Genomic DNA, 21,731 nt, shown 5'->3' with positions numbered 1-21,731 from the left:
AATCCCTACCATCCGAAGTTCTTACTTTCACATGTAAGACTGGGCGTATCCCATAGTTGGGACAGTTACAGCAAACTTAATGAAAACAAGGCCATGTGCAACTTCATCTTCTTTCAGGAAAACTGGATGCAACAGAACTTCAGAATAACATAAAAAACATGATTATTTGAGGATGGACTGTCTGTGGCAGCCTGTGGCCCTGTTCCTATCTCTCTCATGGTAGATTTGCCTAGAACTGTAAACTGCATATAACATGCTCAGAATAAACTCTGACTTTACTGACTGCGCAATGCTAAGCGGTTGTCCCCTTGCTTACCATTTTATAGCTGATGACATTTTAATTGAAGCCACTTAAGAGTTACTTTGGCTTGGCAGTACGTGAAGCCAGAAGCCAGAGGACCATCAGTCCTGCTCAGTTCCTTTCCCTCCCTCTAGTCATGGGACATCTCCAATATCATGACTTTTCTTAGACTGTTCTCTTCCCTTTAAGATGTGGGGGTGAGGCTATCCACCCTTTGCCTCCTCATTGGTGATTAGGATGACTACTCCAACCTGTCTTATTTAGGAAGTCTATGCTCTTGTAGCTCACTTACAACAGGTTGAATTTTATCCCTTCTTTGCAAAACAATAAGCAATATTATTGGGCACTATGATAGAAACCTTAGAGGTAGAAAGCATATTCATAAAAGATTCCTAGCCCCACATAGGCATAATAAAATTGACCCTATTTTACAGAAAGGGAAAAGAATTTTAGAGAAGCTAAGTTGTTACAGGGACAAAAACAAGAGTGATGAGAGGGGCTAAGTGGGCATGACCTCACCTTCTTAAAGGGGTTCGTCTGTAGTCTTTGGATCCTGTTGTCAATAGGGTCATGCATGCAGATATTATACATTCTTATTAAGTGCTGAGTAAAAGACTTGAACCAGGCATTTTGGATCTTGTAGTTACAGCCAATCTTTCAAGAGGGTAATAGACAGAATCTGTATCTGTTCAGAAAATCTAGGCTGACCTTCATTTCAGAGACCTATAGCTGATTTTTGAACTTCCAACCTCAGGTAAATCTATTTGTTTTACTTCATTTCTATTATAATATCAAATGTAACTTACTATCTTAGGTGAAAGTGTTTTTCGCTTTTCATTACAGACTTTTGCTTGTTTTCTTTATCTAATATTACTTTGTAATGTAAGAAGAATACGAATGCATAAAATAAGTTACACAGCATTTTAGAAGTTTAAAAATTCAAAATAAGTCCACAAAAGCTGTAAAGAATGACATAATACAAATAAAAATTAAACCTCAAATTCCAGAAGGAATAGATTCCTACCTTGGTGATTTTAATTTTTTTTGAGATTTTTAAAATTTATTTTTATTTCATGTGTATGACATTTGCCTAAGTTTATGTGTGTGCACTGTGTGCAGTGACAAAGGAGACTAGGCAAGGGTGTCACATATCTCCTGGGACTGGAGTTACAGAGTGTTGTAAGTTACTATGTGGGTGTTGGGAACTGAACCCCAGACTCTGAAAAATCAGCTAGTGCCCTTATCAGCCATTTCTCCAGCCCTACTGTGTCCTTTAGGTGCGTGTTGATGGAATTAGAATAATACATTTGGGACGAGTCTGGTAACATCTTTTCACCTTTTAAATTGAGAGAAAGGACTTGAGTCATGAACCATCTGGTGTGGAGACATGAATATTCACTCTAGTTCTTCAAAGATTATTCTTCGTTAAGCTCATTTACTGTCCCCTTTAGCTTGAGGACGTTGATGCATTCATCTGTTTACTTGCCTTATTTCGTCTGGAATGTAATCAAATCTAACTATAATTCTAGCTGTAAATACAGATATTGGGGTACTTTCATATTATAATAAACCCCACACTTCCTCATATCCACAAATGAGGTGTGAACTGATTTTGCTCTGATAATGAATTCTAACAAAACAAACCAGCGAAAAAACCCCCAAACTCCAACCTATTACCGAAACATTCTATGAGCTAGATAGAAACATATCTGCTATGACACATAAAAGATGTTTAAAGGTTTTTTTTTCCCCAAAATAAAAAGACTTTACATAAAATTCTCAATGTCAAGAAAAGCTATTTTTGCACTTGATCTTATCACAGGTAGCCCTTAGGTCCTTTTCCCTGACTTTCTATGGTCTATTTGGTTCTGGTTATTTTCAGAAGAGAAGATGATTTCTTTTAACGTGGGACTCCTTAATTGTGGAAAATGACATTTTCACAGCTTTTAAGCCCTGCAGTGTTTTAAGAATCTTAGTTAAGACGATGCAAGCCACTGCAAAGGAGACGCTCCTCTTTGTATATACTGGCCTCATCAAATAAATGATACATAGCAGACATGATGTGGCCATAAACCAAGAGATCTTAATATGCACTGCGTTGTAAGGGTGGATCTGTAGAGTTGATAAAGTCTTTGGTCAAACACTCATATCAGTGTCTTTGATTTAAGGACCTGACGTCCTGCAAACAACCCACAGCTCCACCTTTTCACTTCTAATTTAACCGCTTGTGTACATAGCAGACGAGTGGAAAAATAATAGAACACCCAATCCCAGATATTTTGATTGTATATGTCAGACAATTCTTATTGTAGCACAGCTTAAGAGAATATAGTTTTGCATTTCATATCTTCAAATAAGTCATGGCAGATATTTGAAAAATATGTGTGAACCCGTGTAGAAAAAAAAATAAATGGGCGCATGAAAACGCAATAAAACTGACTATTTGTAAATTAAAGATGGCAAGAAAGAGGACAGAAAGCCTAACAACTCTAGTTTGGTAAAAATCTACGATACTGTTATTCCTGTATCCTTGGATTTAATGAGCTAATTAGGAATAGAGTCATGGAAAGATTCAGGAGTCTGCCAACCCTGGGTGAACGTAAATCTGGTGTTGCCATTTTCTGAGTGTGTGAGCTACTCAGCCTTAACGAGGATAAGTCTTAGCATCTCTCAAACAGACATCAAAACATGCTTCATTTTCTTGGTGGAATCTATGTACCAATCTTTGAAATGGATCCTTAGGCAATGATAACCCTGAGCTGTGATAGGTAAGAAGACACATTTGCTCTTCAGGGTTTATTAGAACGCCAGCCCTTGGAATTGGGAACATATAAGGAAAAACTCCAGGGAAAAGCAAAGTCAACCAACAAACAAAGGATTTACAACCTTTCTGAATAACCTTCCCTTCCTCCAAAGAGGCCGAGGACACATCTTCCTGGCCAATACATTTACTATTGCATTAGTACAGAATTCAACCTTCAAACGATTTCAATAATGAAACAAGGGAGAAAATATAGCTGCTGTAAATTACCTGCTCCCTGCTCAGATTTGAATATTTAATAGCTCAGTCAATGGAAAGGCAATTAAAAACGCCTGCAAATAAAAATAATCTCTCATTCCTGGTGTGCCAACATGTGTTCTTGTCTCATTTACCATTACGACAGGAATCTGAAGAGACTTGAAGACTGTTTGTCATCCTTTGTTTTCCTCACAGTATGGTGAACTCAGGTATCTTTAACTTAATACAGTATGTTTCTTTACTGTGGGAGTTTGGTGTAGAATCACCAAGTTCAAAGGAGTGACCTGCAGGAGACTAATACCGTAAACGTGTCCGGCTTCATGGGAATGATGTGTGTTGCACAGGCTCCTGGGAGCTCTGTGCTTATTCTGATACTGACTTGGAATGCTTAGTGAGTTTTATCTTTCAGCTTGTTCTTTGCAAATCCTGCGTGCTAGCAGAATGGGAGAAGGAAACAAACACATTCTCTGCTGCTCATTTGTACTCATGGCATCCTATTTGCCAAGACATCTTTGTGACTCAATGTAGCCAGTTTTTCATTAAGCATGATGGTGATATATGTCCGCTTCATCAGAGGAGTCAATAGTGGGTTAGAGAAGATGATAGTTCTAAAGACTTTTTTTTTTGCTTTAAATTGAAAATATTTGTTCATGTGATATATTGTAATTATGGTTTACCATCCCCTAACTCTCCCAGATCCTCCCCAGCCTTCCAACTTCTTGTCTTCTTTGTCTTTCTTTAGTAAACAGACTATACCACTCCTGGGCATATTCCCAAAAGGTGCCCCTACATATAACAAAGACACATGCTCCACTATGTTCATAGCAGCCTTATTTATAATAGCCAGAAGCTGGAAAGAACCCAGATGTCCTTCAACAGAGGAATAAGTACAGAAAATGTGGTACATTTTTTTTTTGGTTCTTTTTTTCAGAGCTGGGAACCGAACCCAGGGCCTTGCGCTTCCTAGGTAAGCACTCTACCACTGAGCTAAATCCCCAGCCCCAATGTGGTACATTTATACATTGGAGTACTACTCAGCTATTAAAAAAATGACTTCATGACATCATTAGGCAAATGGAAGGAACTAGAAAATATCATTCTGGGTGAGGTAAACTAGTCACAAAAGAACACACATGGTATGTACTCACTGGTATGTGGATATTAGGAAAAAAAAGCTCTGAATACCCATGATACAACTTATAGACCATATGAAGGCCAAGAAGGAAAACTAAAGTGTGGGTGCTTCAGTCCTACTTAGAGGGGGAAAAATAATCACAAGATGTTGAAGGTGGGAGGTACTTGGGAAGAAGAGCGAAGGGGCAGAGGAAAAGGGGGGCAGGATTAGGTGTGGGAGGAGACCGTCGAGATGTGCAGGAACTTGAACAGAGGTATATAGCAATAAAAGATGGGGAACCAGGGGGTTGGGGATTTAGCTCAGTGGTAGAGCGCTTGCCTAGGAAGCGCAAGGCCCTGGGTTCGGTCCCCAGCTCCGAAAAAAAAAAAAGATGGGGAACTAGTGATAGCCACCATTAAGTCCTAGATGCCAGAAAAGCAAGAGGCTACTAGGATCTGACTGGGATGTCATTAGCTGAAATACTCCACAAAGGGGGGAGAGAACCTGTAGAGGCCATATCCAGAGGTTAGACACAGCCCTGGGTTGAGGGGCCACCCACCCTTCATAAAATTTTTACTCAGAATTGTCTAAAGGAAATACAGAGACAAAGAGTAGAGATTGAAGGAAAGGCCATCCAGAGACTGCCCCACCTTGGGGATACATTCCATATGCAGCCACCAAACCCAGTCACTATTGCTGATGTCAAGAAGTGCTTACTGACAGGAGCCTGATATGGATGTCTCCTGAGAGGCTCTGCCAGAGCCTTACTGATACAGATGTGGATGCTTGCAGCTAACCATCAGACTGAGCAGGGAAAGCCTAATAGAGGAGTTAGGGAAAGGACTGAAGGAGCTGAAGGGGTTTGCAACCCCATAGGAAGAACAACACTATCAACCAACCAGACCCCTCAGAGCTCTTGGGGACTAAACCAACTAAAGAATATACATGGAAGGACCCATGGCTCCAGCTGCATTTGTAGCAGAGGATGGCCTTGTCTGGCATTAATGGGAAGGGAAGCCCTGAGTTCTGATTAGGCTCAACCCCTGAGTGTAGAGTAATGTCATAGCAGGAAGGCAGGAAGGGGTGGGTGAGTGGGTAGGGGAACACCCTCATAGAAGAAGTGGGAGGGGAATGGGATGGAAGTTTATGGATGGGAAACTGGGAAAGGGGATAACATTTGAAATCTAGGTTTAAAAAAATCCAATAAATAAAAAAAAACAAGATTGGAACCAAATCAAAAGAAAGGATGATATTGATTGTAAGAACCCAAAACAACCAAAGAACCTGTTCTACACTCTTCTTCAGTTCTGTTACTTCCCATATCAGCCGTCCACACAGAAACAGAGAAAGAGAAAACCAGGCAAGCCTCAGTTGTTTGCCTTTTCAACTTCCCTTTGTTCATGTGCTCATCTAGAAGACAGAGAAGGCTCCTATGATGCATAGTGAAGAGTGTTGTACAGCATCTGAGTGTAGATGTGATACAAACATTATATACTAGTTATCCAGTGTGAGCTGTGTAATTCGGCAGATAATGTTCTCATTCACAGATGTAAAGGTAGCAAAGATGAATGGCAAAATTGATGGTCATGATTTGAGGTTTAGTTTATTTCTTAAATATCTTATGCTACCAATATAAAATGACAGGTGGAAGGAAAATAGAAGAAAGGTGGAAGAATTGTGTAGATAACTTCTATGATATTTCCCTGCTCTTGATACTTTATGAATAACACATCACTCACACCAGTCCCACTTATCTATCTCATTTCCTTCTACCTGCCCTCTGCCCTTACAGCCTCCCCATCGAAAGAAAAAAAAACTTGTTGTGGAAGCTGAAGTCATAGTGTGTGCCCTACAGTATACCCTTTTGTCCTAACATTTTTACCTGCAAATTTTCATTGCAAATGAGTCATTGGTCTGGTTTGAAATCTCTGGCTTCTGTTATGATATCAATACTGGATCCTCACCAGGACTCTATTCAGATACCCTGTTGCCCTGTGTCATGGAGATCCTGCAGTTTTGAATCTGCAGGATCAGCCCCTTCCCGCATTCTAGTTCATAGATAAAATAGATGTTGAGGTGAGCCAACTCAAATCCCTGGATCTGGGCTAGGGTGTAACTGAGTTCGTCAGCTTGACAGCTTTCTTGCACCCATAGCACCAGGGTCAGCTTCCCCTGATAGGACACTCAGTGCAGAAGTTGGCAAAGGGTGGGGTCACCTGGTAGTTCTCATGACCCTGGAGGCTGCTCACCTGCTCCAACACCACATTCAAGTCATCTCTACTGTGGTGTTGAGATGAGGTGCAGGTCCCGATTTCTCAAGTGCTGTAGCATGTGAGGGGTGGAACCAGCTCTATGCAGTCCTTAGGTATCAATATGGGTCCCAAGTGGTAGCCCAGACCAGAGACATCCACATGGTCTTTGGTGATAACAAGGGCCACAGGCATTGACAAGGACCCCTACCACTGTATAGCCACAGAGCAGTGCAGAGCCCTCAGCAGCAGCACAGGCTGGGACTTCACCATGGTCTGAGATGGCAGAGCAGGTCTACTCCTCTCTACCCTTCTCTTCACAGTGCTCACAGTGTCCTGCTTCTCTTTCTCTCCCATTATCAGGTATTTATACATCGTAGTGGCTCTTGAAGTAGTAGTGACCTCTTGGTGTCCTGTGCCCAACTGCACCGTAAGGCCACAGGACAGAACCTCATGTTTTACATTAGTGATGGGTCTTGGCAGTTAAATGTTCTACCTATCATGGAATGGGCAACACAGTGGGTGATTCCAAGAATGGAATGCATGGAGAGTTAGATTTAAATGATAACTTATCACTCAATCACATACTGAATTAATCTCTCTGAACCTTAACTTTTCATCATTTCCTTACTTAATCAATCTGTTGGCCATTGGGAATACAGTGTGTAATGAAGGACAAGACAGACCTTCATACAGAAGGGAAGACAGAAACTAAGCCAATCAACAAAAAACCCCACAAAGATAAACATCATGGTGCATGCTATCGAGAAAGATTAAGGTGCTTTCAAAAAGAGATCTGGGGGATATTTCTAAGATCCAATTCAGTTTTTGTAGTGAAATTCGTACACCAAGACATTGAAGATGGGAAAGGGTAGCTGGAAAGTGAGCAAGGAAGGAAAGATATCTCAAAAGGTGTTTGACAAGCCACCTGTGAGGTGGTGTTTATATGGGACATGTTTGGTCAGGCTCAACCACAGTGACAGTGAGTGGAAGATGGCTTGCATCCTGATGTGACAGCAGGATGAATCACAGTCTAATCCTCATTAATCAATTTGTAAAATGTCCATTATCAATATAGTCAGTCACTTACTGGTATTTACTTGACCTATTGGACACAACGCAATTCTTATGTATGAATTCTCTGTGCTTGAATAGTTCTTTCTCATGTATGTGTATCAGTTTCCCCAGGAAGTCTGTAATTCATGGTCATTTGGCTCAACTATATTCATGCCTACCCTTGGGCACAATAGCATTTCAATTAAAGAAAGCTGGTGAAAGTGTTTCCTTCTGATGTTTCATTTTATTTGCTACTGGTTTTAAGGACTACCGCAAAAGGGAAAATGTTTCTGTCTCTATCTCTGTCTCTGTCCCTGTCTCTCTAATTTCCTTTCCTTCCTCTCTCGGAATGAATACCCATCGCAAGCCTCCTACATCTGAAACAAGTCCTGGGCTCATCCTGAGCTTCCATTTTCTGAGGGTAGCATAGCAACCTTCTGCTGAAGTAGACAGAGGCTCCCAGGAACTACTCCCAAGTGCACATGACCCGTAGGAGAACTCTTGGAAGGGGTGAAGCTGGTTATTGCTATTCCCTTCACTACCTTGTCTGTAGTTCTCTTGCAGCCTCTTTTCTTCCCCACTGAGAGATCTCAAGCCACTTCTCAGGAACAATGTTCCTTTCCTTCAGCCTGGCATTTCATCCCTCAGTGCATCCTGGGTACATGACCTGCCACAACTTCTCAGTTACTCTAACAAGAATGGGCTCCAAATGTTTCCACACACATGCTTCCCTTTCTTAATTTCTTAATTTTATTGTTACAGTGGCAAAATATTCAGACAAAAGCCACTTGGGTGAAAGAGTTTATTCAAGCTTCATATTCAAGGCACAGTCCTTTTTGGTAGAGGGTGGGAAGCCAAGGCTAAAAGCAGCTGTTTTAGCCTTCAGTCAAGATGGAAAGAGAACAAAGAAAACTGGAGCTTAGTTCCTCTTCTCCATGTATACAGTCCAGGATCCCTTATCTAGGGAATGGTCCCTCCTGCAATTAAGATGGGCCTTCCCACATCAACTTACATAATCAGTAACTCCACACATGCATTCATAAAGAGCTGTTGCCCATGTGATTCTGGTTTCTTTCAGTTTGATAGCTATGATACTACTAAAGTAAAATATTGTAGTAACTGTAGTCCCCCCCCCATTTTTCTTTCAAATTTAACTTCCATTCTTTCTGGTATTGTTGTTGGGAAGAATTTTGTGACTGGGTTAAAGAGATGAGCTAGGCCTATGGTTGGTTTGAGTTTACAGGGCTACATTTAAATTCTTGGGACTGTACGTGCCGCGGTACAGAAATTATTTCCAGGATTTCATATATTACCTATTATCTGCTCTTCCAGTTTTTCTGTTCTTGAGACAAAGAGGAACTGTGATTTTCACACACACACACACACACACACACACACACACACACACACACACACACGCATGCACTCATACCCCTATCTTAATTACCTTGTATTGGAATGGAAAGTTTGCCAAATATTCAGACTAGGCTGAGCTAGGCCATGGATAATTTGTCTGCGTATCTATTACGTAAACTAGCAAGAAAAAGATTCAGTTGTAATTGATGACAAATTGAAAGAGAAGTTCACTCCTGCCAGGGGCAGAATTGATGGTAAAGTACTCTACATAGTAGGATATGTATTTTATAGAAGTCACAAAGTAGAATTGATAAAAATTCTTTTCCTTTTAGAAAATGAACTGCAATTGTCCTGTGGGCACTGAAACTCTCTTCTACACATTGTAGCTGTTAGTTAAATGCGAACACACTTTGGTCAAATGTGCTGTAGAGCAACACGAATTTGTCTTTCTCTTCTTGCTGTAAAATATTCACAATGTGAATATTGTCGCTATCTATAAAGAATCAAGCTTACAGCACAGAATGGAGGAAAGTATTATAGGTGTATGTCAATCAATTTATAGAAACATTATTTTATGGATGTCTTGGCATTTCTGTCATTGTCAAACGGTTTTGGTTTTGCTTTTTTGAAATAGGTTTTGCTGTGCCACCCATCACTATTCTGGAACTTGTGATGTAGAGGGTTCACCTAACTGTACAAAGATTTTCCTTTTTTTTCATAAAAGGTATACTGAAAACGTGTGTTCACAATTGTCGCCGATGTGTTCAGATGTCGACATCCAGTGTGTACTGTGTTAGCGTTAAAGGATGAGATCTCGGCAGTATGACCAGGAGATCATGAGATTTCCTCCTCTGTGAGGCTGCAATGGGAAAAGCTCCTGGTTGTCCCCACTGCCACGCTGAGACCATTTAATATAGTTCCTCGTGTTATGGTGATACACAACCAAGAAGTAATTTCCTTTGTGACTTCACAACTATAATTTTGCTATCGCTATGAACTGCAATATAAACACTTCTCAAGACAGAGGCTTGCTAAAGCTGTTGTGACCCACAGGTTGACATCCAGTGTTCCAGAGGGTGCAGCTATAACCAGACAATAGAAAGAAAAGATGCATTAATCAATCTCCTTGTCCCTGGAGCTCAGTGAGAGAAAGAATCTCTGTTGTTTATAAGTTTCTCAGTCTGTGGCATTCTGTGGTAGTAACAGCAGACATTGGGACCATTGCAACGGCTTTATTATTTGTCTTACTGTGGGCTCTCAGCATCACGTGACCTTCAGACCCACGACGGTTGGAAGAATCTGTGGCTAAAACTCTGTCCATTGTACCATCAGGACACAGCATGTGTGGTTCCAATAAGCAAATTTCTTTTTTCTTTTCTTTTTTTTCGGAACTCGGAACCGAACCCAGGGCCTTGCGCTTGCTAGGCAAGCGCTCTACCACTGAGCTAAATCCCCAACCTCAATAAGCAAATTTCATATGGCATTGTATAACAGGTCTGTGTTTGGGTTCATGTGACTATATGCATTTTTATATCACTACTTAATAGTAATGAGGAGTTTTGAGGAGCTTTCTGTCTATGGCACCTAGAAAAGACAACCCACCACCCAGATCCATTACCCTTCTAGATACATGTGTATTTCATTGAAAGACTCTGGAAAAAATAACTATGATTAATCGAATGCCATCCAAATTATTGAACACCTACACTGTTTTTAATCTCCACAGTATCTCCCAGCAGATGGCTATTATCGACACTTTAGAAAAGAGAGTATATCCTTGGAGAAGGTGAAACGGCTGGAATGAGAGCCGGATTGGAACTGAGCTGACTCTATGCTGTAGTCTCTGTTTACTGTGCTGCCCTTCAGGGTGTGAAGGCCAAGGAACTACGTTCTACTTACAGAACTTGATGTGGTGTTAAGCCCTGGACTGTTGAATATGGGAACAGGAAGAAGCCACGCTGTCAAATTCAGTCTCTCACTTCTACATTGAGATCAGGGAGGTCTTCAGAAAATTGTAGTTCAGGTTTACAGAATAAACGCTGGCTTTGAGTGGCAGTGGGCAAGAATCCAGGTGGCAGCATGGTACTGCTGCTGCTGGGTACATATGATATGCTGCTTGTATATATGTATATCTAGATGTATGTATCTCCTCTTTGAAACCACATCCTTATTTCAAAAGAGGATGCTACTAGGCAATATAAAATCAAAACATATATATTGCTTTAAAATGTATTTTAAATTTATCCCTCATTTTAGTCATTGATAATGATTTGCCAATTGAATAATTTAAAAGTAGAAAAGTAGAAAACGCTTGCTATCATTTGCGCAACACCACCTGAACTTTACGTAAACTATTTCCACCTCATTTATAACGTAGCATGATCCTTACAGAACCAGTGGAAGGGAGATCAGTTAAGTGCTTTCCATGAGCTCACCTGAATCGTAAGGGTGGATAGAAGTTGTTTCACCCAGACCGTGTGATCTTCAATTAGCAAGTGCTCAGCAGTATTATTTATAAGTTATTTGACGGTTTGGGTACTCTCTTCAACTTTCCTCTCTTATCTCCCTTCTGTCCTTATTGATTTCTTCATTCTTCCTATCTGTCCAATCCCCTCTTCATGGCATGTGACTGTGCATGCTTGTGTGTGCGCACGTGTCTTGTGATTTATTTACTTTAATCAGGGATGTGTGTTGACTACTGAATTGAGACTGCCTATTGGAGCCTGGTGGGGTCGCCAATAGGTACAGAGTTGAAAGAAATCAATCTTCTTTTCCATGAGGCTATACAAAGGAAAAAGGTCAGTGGTGTGGGGTACCAGTCCTTAAGTACCTCCTCCAGCCATGCTTGGCTATTGGCGGACCTTTTCTTGTGCGAACCTAGTGCAGTCTACATTTATTGAGTGAGTTCATGATTACAATGGCTGTGGATTGCCCAGAAGACATTTTAAAAAACAACTTTGCAGGAGTTTAACAAACATAGGATCAGAATGTGTGTACTCAGGCCTGAGTTGTATTATACTTTTGCTATTAAGTATTCTTTACACTATCTATAAAATGATTATTCTTTCCACTGAAATTACCCATCTTTTCAATACCCTTTAAACATTCTTTGATAAGAAACCTTGGTGCATAAACACTCAGGGGTTGTGGATATTTTTTTTCATTGAACAAGAATAGCCTTTGAAGAGAAAACTGTTACAAGAAAAACATCTCAGCTGGTCAGAGCTTTAAGATTAAAGAGTTGTTTCGGCATTTTAAACTGAAGTTCAAGGATGTATAAGATTTACTTAAGCCAGTAAAAATATCCTGGTAGTATCCTGAATAGTGTATCACCCGAAAATAAACCAGAATTTATCATTCTAATAACAACATTATTCTAATATTTTAGAAACGTCTCTCTTTTTTAAGTCGCTCTCTTGCTACAGTGCGGTTGATTACACTGATATTGATTTTTGTTCTTCTTGAATAAACAGAAACGGGATGTGAAAGGCAAAATTCTTCACTTCGACTTTCTTCCCTCAAGATTCTATTAGAAGGGAAGTGGGCAGAACTGGTAGTGTTTGACCAACAGCCATGATAATGCGAGACAAAAATGATCACAAATGCAGCAGTGTGGCTAGCGTACAGTAGACACTCGGTGAGGCTTAACCATAGTTGCCTTTATTACTGACCATAGGAACTGCCAAGGCAAGCACCTGTAACGTGGATGAAAAGGAACATAGCAATATTTTATCAAATGTCTCCCAAGACGTTGGAGGCTTAGAGGCTAGTTAGTGGAGAAATAAAGCAAGTGCAAGCTGGGATAGGGCTCTAATCTGGCTCCACGCCAGTCGTGGCAGGGCCCCTGTCAGTGGCTGACCTGCCGCTGTGAAATTGCTGACTCTGCAGTCCAGCCAGAGCCACCTGCAATATATCAGCATGTTTGTTCCTGTAAGCGCTGCAGACTTCCAACAGACATCCAATTTCTCACCCAGGGAACGCTTTCTTTCTCTTTTTCTTGAGCTTGGGCCTCCCTATTTAGATTGCGGTGCTGTGGGATCGCCATTCTCACAGCTACCATAGATGAGCAGGCCGGAATAATTTTATTTCACTGTAGTTACTATCTAAGAGGAGAAATTGGGAAACCGAACAAGCTAACCCCCGTAGACATGTAATTCCAATTCTCTCGAATAGAAAGAGTGAAAAATAAACTCAATATCCTCGTAATTATTCTCATTGAGGGTTCATATTCTTTGAAAGGCAGTTTGCCAGAGTCCCACATGGCACCATCTGGAGGATGATGGGTAAATGCTAAATGGTGACTCCTGTCCCGAAAGGGAAGAATGGATGAGGAGTGACCTTGAGTAACTAACCCTCAAGCAAAGCTGTTGGTGAAAGTTAGGCCCAGGTGTGATCTCGTGAAATCATAGTGAGTTGGTAACAGAAGATCCACCTGTGACAGTCCCAGGAAAAGGGGATTATAGTTCAAATGCTTTCCCACAGTGCCATCCTAGCTCTCCGATCACTGGGCTTCTTAGGATATGTAGATCGCGAAGTCTACAGCCGAGACTGCTTTCTTAGTGTGTGCCTTGGAATTGTGTAACTAGTGTGGGATGATGAGCGATTAGTAAGGCAAACTAATACAACTTTTGAGACCACAGATAGAAGATAGAGAGTCCAGTAGACTCTGAGCAGTGTCATCTAGTGTCTCCTTCATGCTTAGAAGTCTTCAAGTCTTCATTGCAGACAGAATCATGTGACAGAAATTGTTACTTAGTTCTTTATCTAGCTGATATATTGTATATATTGTGTATACATACATAGATACACATGTATACTTATGACTATCTTGGAATCCATGTAAGCACATACATATATTCAAACATGCACAATAAGTTTATAGTTACCCCTTAAGTACATAACTGGTATGGTAATATTTGTCTCAGCATTGTAGTAATTTAAACGTATTATTTGAGTCATGTATGACTCTATGATTAAGTCTTTGACAGTGAAGCATGTGCAGAAACATGCAGAAACATTAAAGAAAACTCCTGAGAACTTTTCTTGAGAAAGAAAGAAAATTAATTTTGCTTTCTCTTTCGGCAACCCACTGCACAAAGGGGACAATCGTAATTTCAGTGGATGTCTTTGCCTGTGAGGATTAAGGTCACAGCATGGGAGATGCGAAAGCCATGAATTCTGAACACCCCAGAGCAGTTGTGTCAGACTTCTAATTCCTTTATGTAAAAATCAAACACGATTTAGGAAATATCTCATGACCCAGCAAAAAGTAGCTGTCTTGAATTCAGGGCACTTCTGCCTCATGCTCTCCAGTGCTGGGCTTAGAAGTTATGTACTGCCATGCCTTTGCTCACATATGCTTCTCTCTTATTTAAGTCCCACGGTGAAAACTGTTTATGCGTAGCATAATATATTTTACAGAAATATTCGAAACGGTATACTTATTAGGATTATCTTCTTTTCCTGATTCTTTAGAATGCCATGTACGCTCAGAAAAATTTATTGAGAAATATAAATCTTCGCCGTCCAAACACAGGTTGCTTTACACATACCGAGAGAATAAATACATTTCAATATTTGTTTTCTCTGTGAAGAACCTTGCCAGGACGAATAAAATTTTGATTTTAACATTAACCTCATCAATTTTCCTCCCCTCCCCCAGTTCAGAAAAAGTACTCAATGTTGGTATGTTAAGAGTAGCCATGATATTTTAATCACAATTTAAGTGATGGCTATGCCATTTTATCTAAGCAGGATATTTACTTCTAATAGTAAAAAAATTAAACGGCGGTCATGTATGAGGGCCATAAGAGTAGGGCTTTGGAAAATGAACACATTATCACTTACTTGGATAATGTCTCATATATGGTTCCCCTTCTTCTGACACATTTGCAATAAACACAGATGACAAAAATCTCCATTTAAAAATCCCCATAAACATTCTCCTCACTATGGGGTGTTCCAACTACTTTATGGTTCTACATATATCCTTTTCTTCCTAGATATACCCCGAGGAAGAGTCATCTCAGCCCTTATATCTTTAGTTCCATGAGGATTTTATGATTCATCTTCTTGACACCAACCTACGGCCTCTCCCACTATTTCTAGCACTATTTCCAATAGCTTCTTAAATCCCAGGCTTCATGAACACTCTTGATTCCTTAACTATTTATGTCCTCATTCTTTCATATCTCTCTCTCTTGCTTTTTTTGTCATAATTAGCTTTGGTCTGAGTTAATATCTTCTCTCAATGTTACAAGTATATCAGATTTTTTGTATGTGATGTGTTTCCTGATGACCTGAATTCTTGCAGCCTATTTTGTCAAATTTGCTCACTTTCATTAACATGGTATCATTTCTAAGCATATTCCATTCAGTCAAACTGTGGTCTCTTCCAAAATTCATTTCTCTTTGGGGCATGGCATCAGTCTTTCCATTTTCTAACTCAGTATAGCTTGAGAGAGCCATCAATCCTTCTCAATTCCTAAGTCCTACTTTGATCTTGGCTTTTCCCTTCTTTTGTGTTTTTGCTCTTTGTCCCAGTAAAATCAGTTCACATGGATAATATTTTTCAAGCTTTTTTTTTTGTTGTTCTTTTTTTTTTCGGAGCTGGGGACCGAACCCAGGGCCTTGTGCTTCCTAGGCAAGCGCTCTACCACTGAGCTAAATCCCCAACCCCTGGATAATATTTTTACTACACACTTTCTTCATTGACTAATTCTTGAAAGCGTCCCATTCTATGTTAGTTAATTTTGAGAACTTTGGCTCCATGTCCCTAGGAGCTACTATGGAGACTCATACAAACAAGAAACTCAAGAAACACTTTGCATGAATATTTCCTAACCCATTGTAAAGACAGTGCCAGTTTGGACATATTCAACTCTTTTATGCCATTTTTTCATCTGTTAGACTTCAATCAGGTCCTAGCTAGACCTATTTTTGTAATTCCGTTTTCTATCATCATTGAAGTACATTCTTTACATGAAAATAAATACCTAAGGACATAGATTTTTTTAGAAGAATTATATTTTCTTATTTTCCCATTTTGGAACCCATTTTTTTCCTGATGATATTTGGAAAGCATATGTTATCCAATATGAAATAGCTTTTGTAGTATAATTGGGATTAGAGAGCTGGCCCACCTTTCAGTATGGAACTAGGTTTTACTATAAAGTGTATTTGAATACAGATTCATCCCTGTAGCAGTACTTACTCTGTGTTTCATGGATGGATGACTCTGTTTACTACTTCAAGATCACACAGTATAGACTAGTCATGGCCATCACAAACAGCTGATATTTGACTAAGAACATAAATTCTGCCTGGCACTGTCTCTTACGCTTGTATATGTATTTTCTGATTTAGCCACTGTAACAAATTTGCAAGCCTGTCATCGTCATTATCATCTTTATTGATTTGAACAAAATGGGGAAACTGAGCACACCATCGAAGGAAACTGTACAGCATTCAGTGGAGCACTAACTCCGGCCCATCTGTTTGATTCCAACATGTATGCTTTTGAGTAACTACTATAGCTGCTTTGTGATGTACAAAAGGATCCCTAACATTTTAGCCAGGGTGAAGTCATGAGAGTTGTATTAAATAATCAATTCTGATATTTTAAAAAAAGCAAACATAGCGATTCATAGAAATTAATCTGTGGCCACAACTGTGAAAATAATAAAGGCTCTCCATTGTTTTCTATAACACTCAGTAATTGTATTTGAGAACAGTTAATAAATGACAGTAAATATACTTATTCCACCCCAGACCTCAATGACTATATTTCAGGGTTAGTGGCAGGCTCTCCACACTTTAGCCATAAGCCACAACTTCATTAATTGTTATTTTCCCCATTATTTTGATGGTTGCTCAGATTTCCATTCCTTTGCAGTTTTCCCACTGGGGTAAGATTGTTGATTTTTCCTTGTCTGCTCTTCATACATTTCACATTTTTATGAAACCTCTCTAAAGGATAATGTGTGTTTCACCACATGCATGGATCTCATATTAAAGCATACTGCCAAAAATTTATGCTCTGCCAAAGCTGTTAGATCCTGTTTAGCATACTAAACTAGGGACTCCTACTTATGAGGCATTTTTCAAATATCCTCAAGCTCTCCATTAGATTCTAAAACAAATAATTATAATGAAAGTTTCCTCTCATGCCCAGATAAATCTAGAAGGGAATTCTTCTACCCACCTAGACAGAAGAAAACATTAACTTTTAAGAGATTGGCAGTCAAGAAATCAACGCTGGAAAAATGTTTAGTTAAGTAATTCAAAAAATTATCAGCCACAGTACAGAAAGGTATCCACTGATTACTCTCCCCCATAGTAATCACATTCAAAAGGAGAAAAGGCATAAATACTATCTGTAATTAGAATGCAGTCTCACTCACTAAACAGTGCTTAGGGAAGACTGATCTCTTCAACCATCTTCCTTGATGGAAAAAAAAGATAACACTTTCATTAACTCGGCAACACAAAATCTGAGCAAAATACGATAATCTTGGGAGTTAAAAAGGGGTTGTGTCATTATTTACAAGTAAGCATAACTCCAGCTTCCACAATGGGAAGTCAATTACATTTGCTGATAATGTATATTTATTTTACTTACTGATCAAGTCAATCATTCAAACAGTATGTCCTGTCCATATGATTTTGCAACATGGCCAGCTACAATATGGAAAAATGATCTAAGGTGTGGGTATATGTTCTTTGTCAAAGGAATATATGGAGTCGTAGGTGGAGACGGCTTGGGGAAGTTCTTGCCGCAGTGTGAAGAGCTGGGGTTCAACCCCATAATTTAGTCACACATAAGCTCGGTGCTAGCTAGCAAGGCGGAGACAGGCAGATTCTTGAGACTTTCTGGACGGTCAGACATGGTACTTGGTGAGTTTTAGGTCAGACATTTTTCCACCGAAATGAAGGTAAACAGCTCCCACAGAATGACATCCAAGGCCGTTAACCTTTGCCTTCCCCTGTGTATACACAAAAAGGAATGTGCCTCAATGCAGCCCCAACTCCTCAGAATACAATCTGGTTCCCAGAGTCATTTCAGTCTCCTAATTGTCAATTGAAATTGCTAATTAAACTTCATTTCACACTCATAATAAAATTCTAATTTATCAGCTTTATCAGCTTTCCCCACCTAATTTTTTTCTCTGTTGAAAAAAATCCAGTATTTTAAGGTAGCAAAATGGCTTTTCATGTATTCACTACAAACAAAGGCGATAACCTAGACAGAGAATAACATCATCTTGAATTATCCATAAAAAATAAAACCAGCTATTTAAAATAAATTATGTTGCAGTTAGGTAGCTGCACATGGTAGAAACATGACTCCAGATAATGACATTGCTGGTTGGCTGCTTTGTTCCGTGCTCCTAGAGAAATGGTTTCTATTGAGACAATTGAATACAAGAATTGATGAGACACGGGACTTTTGTCTGAGGAGCAGTTGACTCTGACTTATTTTGGCATTTCATTTTACACCTCTTTTGGAATCAGCTTATGGCAGTGCAGTCAAGAACTTCAGTCTTCAAACCACGCAGAGCACTTAGCCATTGAGAGGTCTGAGGTATTCTGCTTCGTTTCAGATCATCATGGGCTTTGTGTAAAGGAAATGATCAAGGTCTCTAGGAGCAGATGGAAGGGAAGTAGAAGGCTGTGTGCATACGTAATGCACTTGAAATTTGTATTTCTGCTGCCACCTTCCTCGTCACCACCACCTCCATCATCACCATTAATCTCACTATGTACATTAAACTCACACACATGTGCTTGCCGTTTTCTTGGGTATTCACTGGGTCTTTCACGTCAAATACCTAACGTGAGAAACCTCATAGGTTCTTTAGCATAGCAAACACAAAACATTAAATTTAGAATATGTCCCACTACAAAATTCCTTTCTTACAACTTAGGAGAATCATAGATTTTTTTTCCCCCGTAAATGTAGGTTTTTTAAAATATTAAGGTCTGACCGCACACACGTTCACATATATGTATAGATACACATTTTGAATTGGTTTACATTTTTCTCGATCATCATAAAACAATAATTGTATTTCATTCTGCTTCCAGCATCACGATTTATTCAACAGCAGAATACGAACTATAAGTCCCCGAAGAACCTGGAGACTCTTATTTGACAAGCAAGGAGCCAGTTGTCAATCAATGTATATCAAGGGTAGTGTGTGTGTGTGTGTGTGTGTGTGTGTGTGTGTGTGTGTGTGTATCAAATTCAGGCTTTACTTTGAAGATAAAGTACCATTTGCATACCAGTTCGAAAGAGTATCTTAAATTTAGAGAAATGGAATACAGCATGTGTTGGTTTTCTTAACTGCACAGGGAGTGGGTGCAGGAATGCTTTTAGTCTTGGTCATATGCAAAAGTCACATAGCTTCTGTGTATGCTAAATGCCAGGGTTTAGTTTTATAGTAGCTATTTAACCAGTAAATAGCAGGGCGATGCATATCTGAGCACTTTAGGTATCATCGTCAGAAGTATTGTCTATAAGAAGGCATTGCTGAAATATAATTTATCTATATTTTCTATTTTTTTATAATAGGACACCCTGCAATATTACTTTTGGAAAAGTATCTATATAGTTCCATTGGAATAGAGAGACATTTAAATTGGGCTTGCCATTCTGTAAATATTCATAAGAGGCAGATGGAGGGAGGGAACTGGGGAGGGGAATGGAGGGGTGGGGCAGCACAGGAGAGATGGCTATGAAAATGAATGGAAATCTGCAACTGATGGGGTGATGGCATGAGGGGACATCTTCAGGATGAGACAGAGTCTGGGATAAGGGAGGCACCCAAGAATCAATGGTGGTGACTTTAGTTGTGACTCATAGCGTTGGGGATATGGAACCCGAAGAGGCCACCTCTTATAGACAGGCAGGAACCCCAGTGGAGCGATAAAGACACTAAGCCACCCACAGCACTTTCAACCCCGAATTTATCCTGTCTACAAGTAACATAGGCCTGGGGAGGGAACAGTGACTAAGGAATGGTGAACCAGTAACCATCCCATGGGCAAGCACCAATCCCTAACGCTATTACTGGTGCTCTGTTATGCTTGTAGACAGAAGCAAGTTGGACTCTGGGAGGCTCCACCCAGCAGCTGACTCAGACAGATACAGACACCCACAGCCAAACAGTGGATGGAGCTTGGGGACTCTTATGGAAGAACAGGAGGAAGGATTGCAGACCCTGAAGGGGTTAGGAACTTCCCAGGAAAACAGTCAACTAACCTGGACCCTTGGGGCTCTCAGAGACTGAACGACCATAGAACATACACGGGCTGGACCTAGGCCTCCTCGCTCATATGCAACAGATGTGCGGCTTGGTCATTATGTGGGCCCAAACAACTGGCACAGGGGCTATCCCAAAGTAAGATGTTCTATTAGTTAGGCTGCCTTTGTCTGGACTCAGAGGGAGAGGAAGTGCCTCATCTAGCAGAGACTTGAGGTGCTAGGGTGGTGTGCTATCCAGGGGGAGTTCATCTGCTTGAAGGAGAAGGGGAAGTAGCATGGGGGAATCTCCAAGTTATACTTTTTTATTTATGACTTTTGCCTAATACTTAAACAGGTGAGAAATCGTCTATCCTATAAGCACATCTCAGGGGTTTGTAAAGGTTGCCTATACTTAGAGACATGTGCAGAACATAACTGCTTACTAAGCAGAACATTCAGTTGAGGTGGGCACACCCATTAAAGTACGTGATCAGGAAACTAGGCAGTTTTCAAAGTTTTGGGGGTGTGGAGTTTTTGAGCTGCATTCGAGCTGCCAAGAGTTGATTTTACTCCAGTATTACAAGGTGGATATGAAAGGTAATTGTCATTTTGGGGGACAGGATCATACGTAGAGTTCACACTGGTCTAAAACCACATCGTCAAGGCTTGCTTCGAAATCTTGCCTTCTCATATTAGAAGTGTGCATTGACACACCCGTCTCGTGTTCCCCTCGTGTTTGCACAATCACATCTCTGCTTCTCCCTTCTGGCATTCGCTGCTGTCTGGCTGCTCTTTATTGCCTCACTGTAGGGACTCTACTGCCTTAGTACAGTAGGAATTAAAGGGACAATTCTCTCGCCACTTGACATCCCTATGACTCTGACCCCCTGAATCTGTGTCCTCTTCTGGAAAACAGTGCTTTTTTTATTTCTGTAAAACAAGCAGTTTTTGGCTTCTGTTAATTGACGTAGCACGTAGGAAATGGCCAACACAGAGTTTGGTCGGTAGTTGCAATATATTAGAAACAAATTGGCTTCTTTTCTTTGTCCTCTGCTCCACTTTGTCTCTCTTTTTGATTCCTCATTTTAATTGATTGCCATTTAGAAACACCAAAAACAAAAACAAAAAACAAAATTATTTTAATTTGCAAGGAACTGTGCTTGGGATCAAGGATAAAATAGTACCTTACAGGGAATGGATGACTTCTGTCTTCAATAGCTTACAGTCAAATGCTCCATACAAACATTCATCAAAATGAAAAATAGAAGGGTATTAAAATTCTTACTGCTAAGCATGCATGAGAAGCACATGGTGTTGGAAGGGTGAATGACAGGAGGGTTAATAACACCCCTTTCCATTAGCACAAGCAGAAACATAAACCACACTGCAGG

General features: G+C 40.1%; 1 protein-coding gene and 1 pseudogene across 1 annotated transcript in view; one reads left to right on the top strand and one right to left on the bottom strand.

Annotated features, from left to right (window-relative positions):
• The window catches only part of Kcnd2 (potassium voltage-gated channel subfamily D member 2), a 507,546-nt gene that overhangs the window by 33,753 nt on the left and 452,062 nt on the right, over positions 1-21,731 (bottom strand).
• LOC134486690 (tubulin beta chain-like) overlaps positions 1-21,731 on the top strand; it is a 61,027-nt pseudogene that overhangs the window by 2,523 nt on the left and 36,773 nt on the right.

Source organism: Rattus norvegicus, chromosome 4 (assembly GCF_021556685.1).
Source record: "Rattus norvegicus strain SHRSP/BbbUtx chromosome 4, alternate assembly SHRSP_T2T, whole genome shotgun sequence".
NCBI lineage: Eukaryota > Metazoa > Chordata > Mammalia > Rodentia > Muridae > Rattus > Rattus norvegicus.
This window is presented reverse-complemented; position numbering and strand designations above follow the sequence as displayed.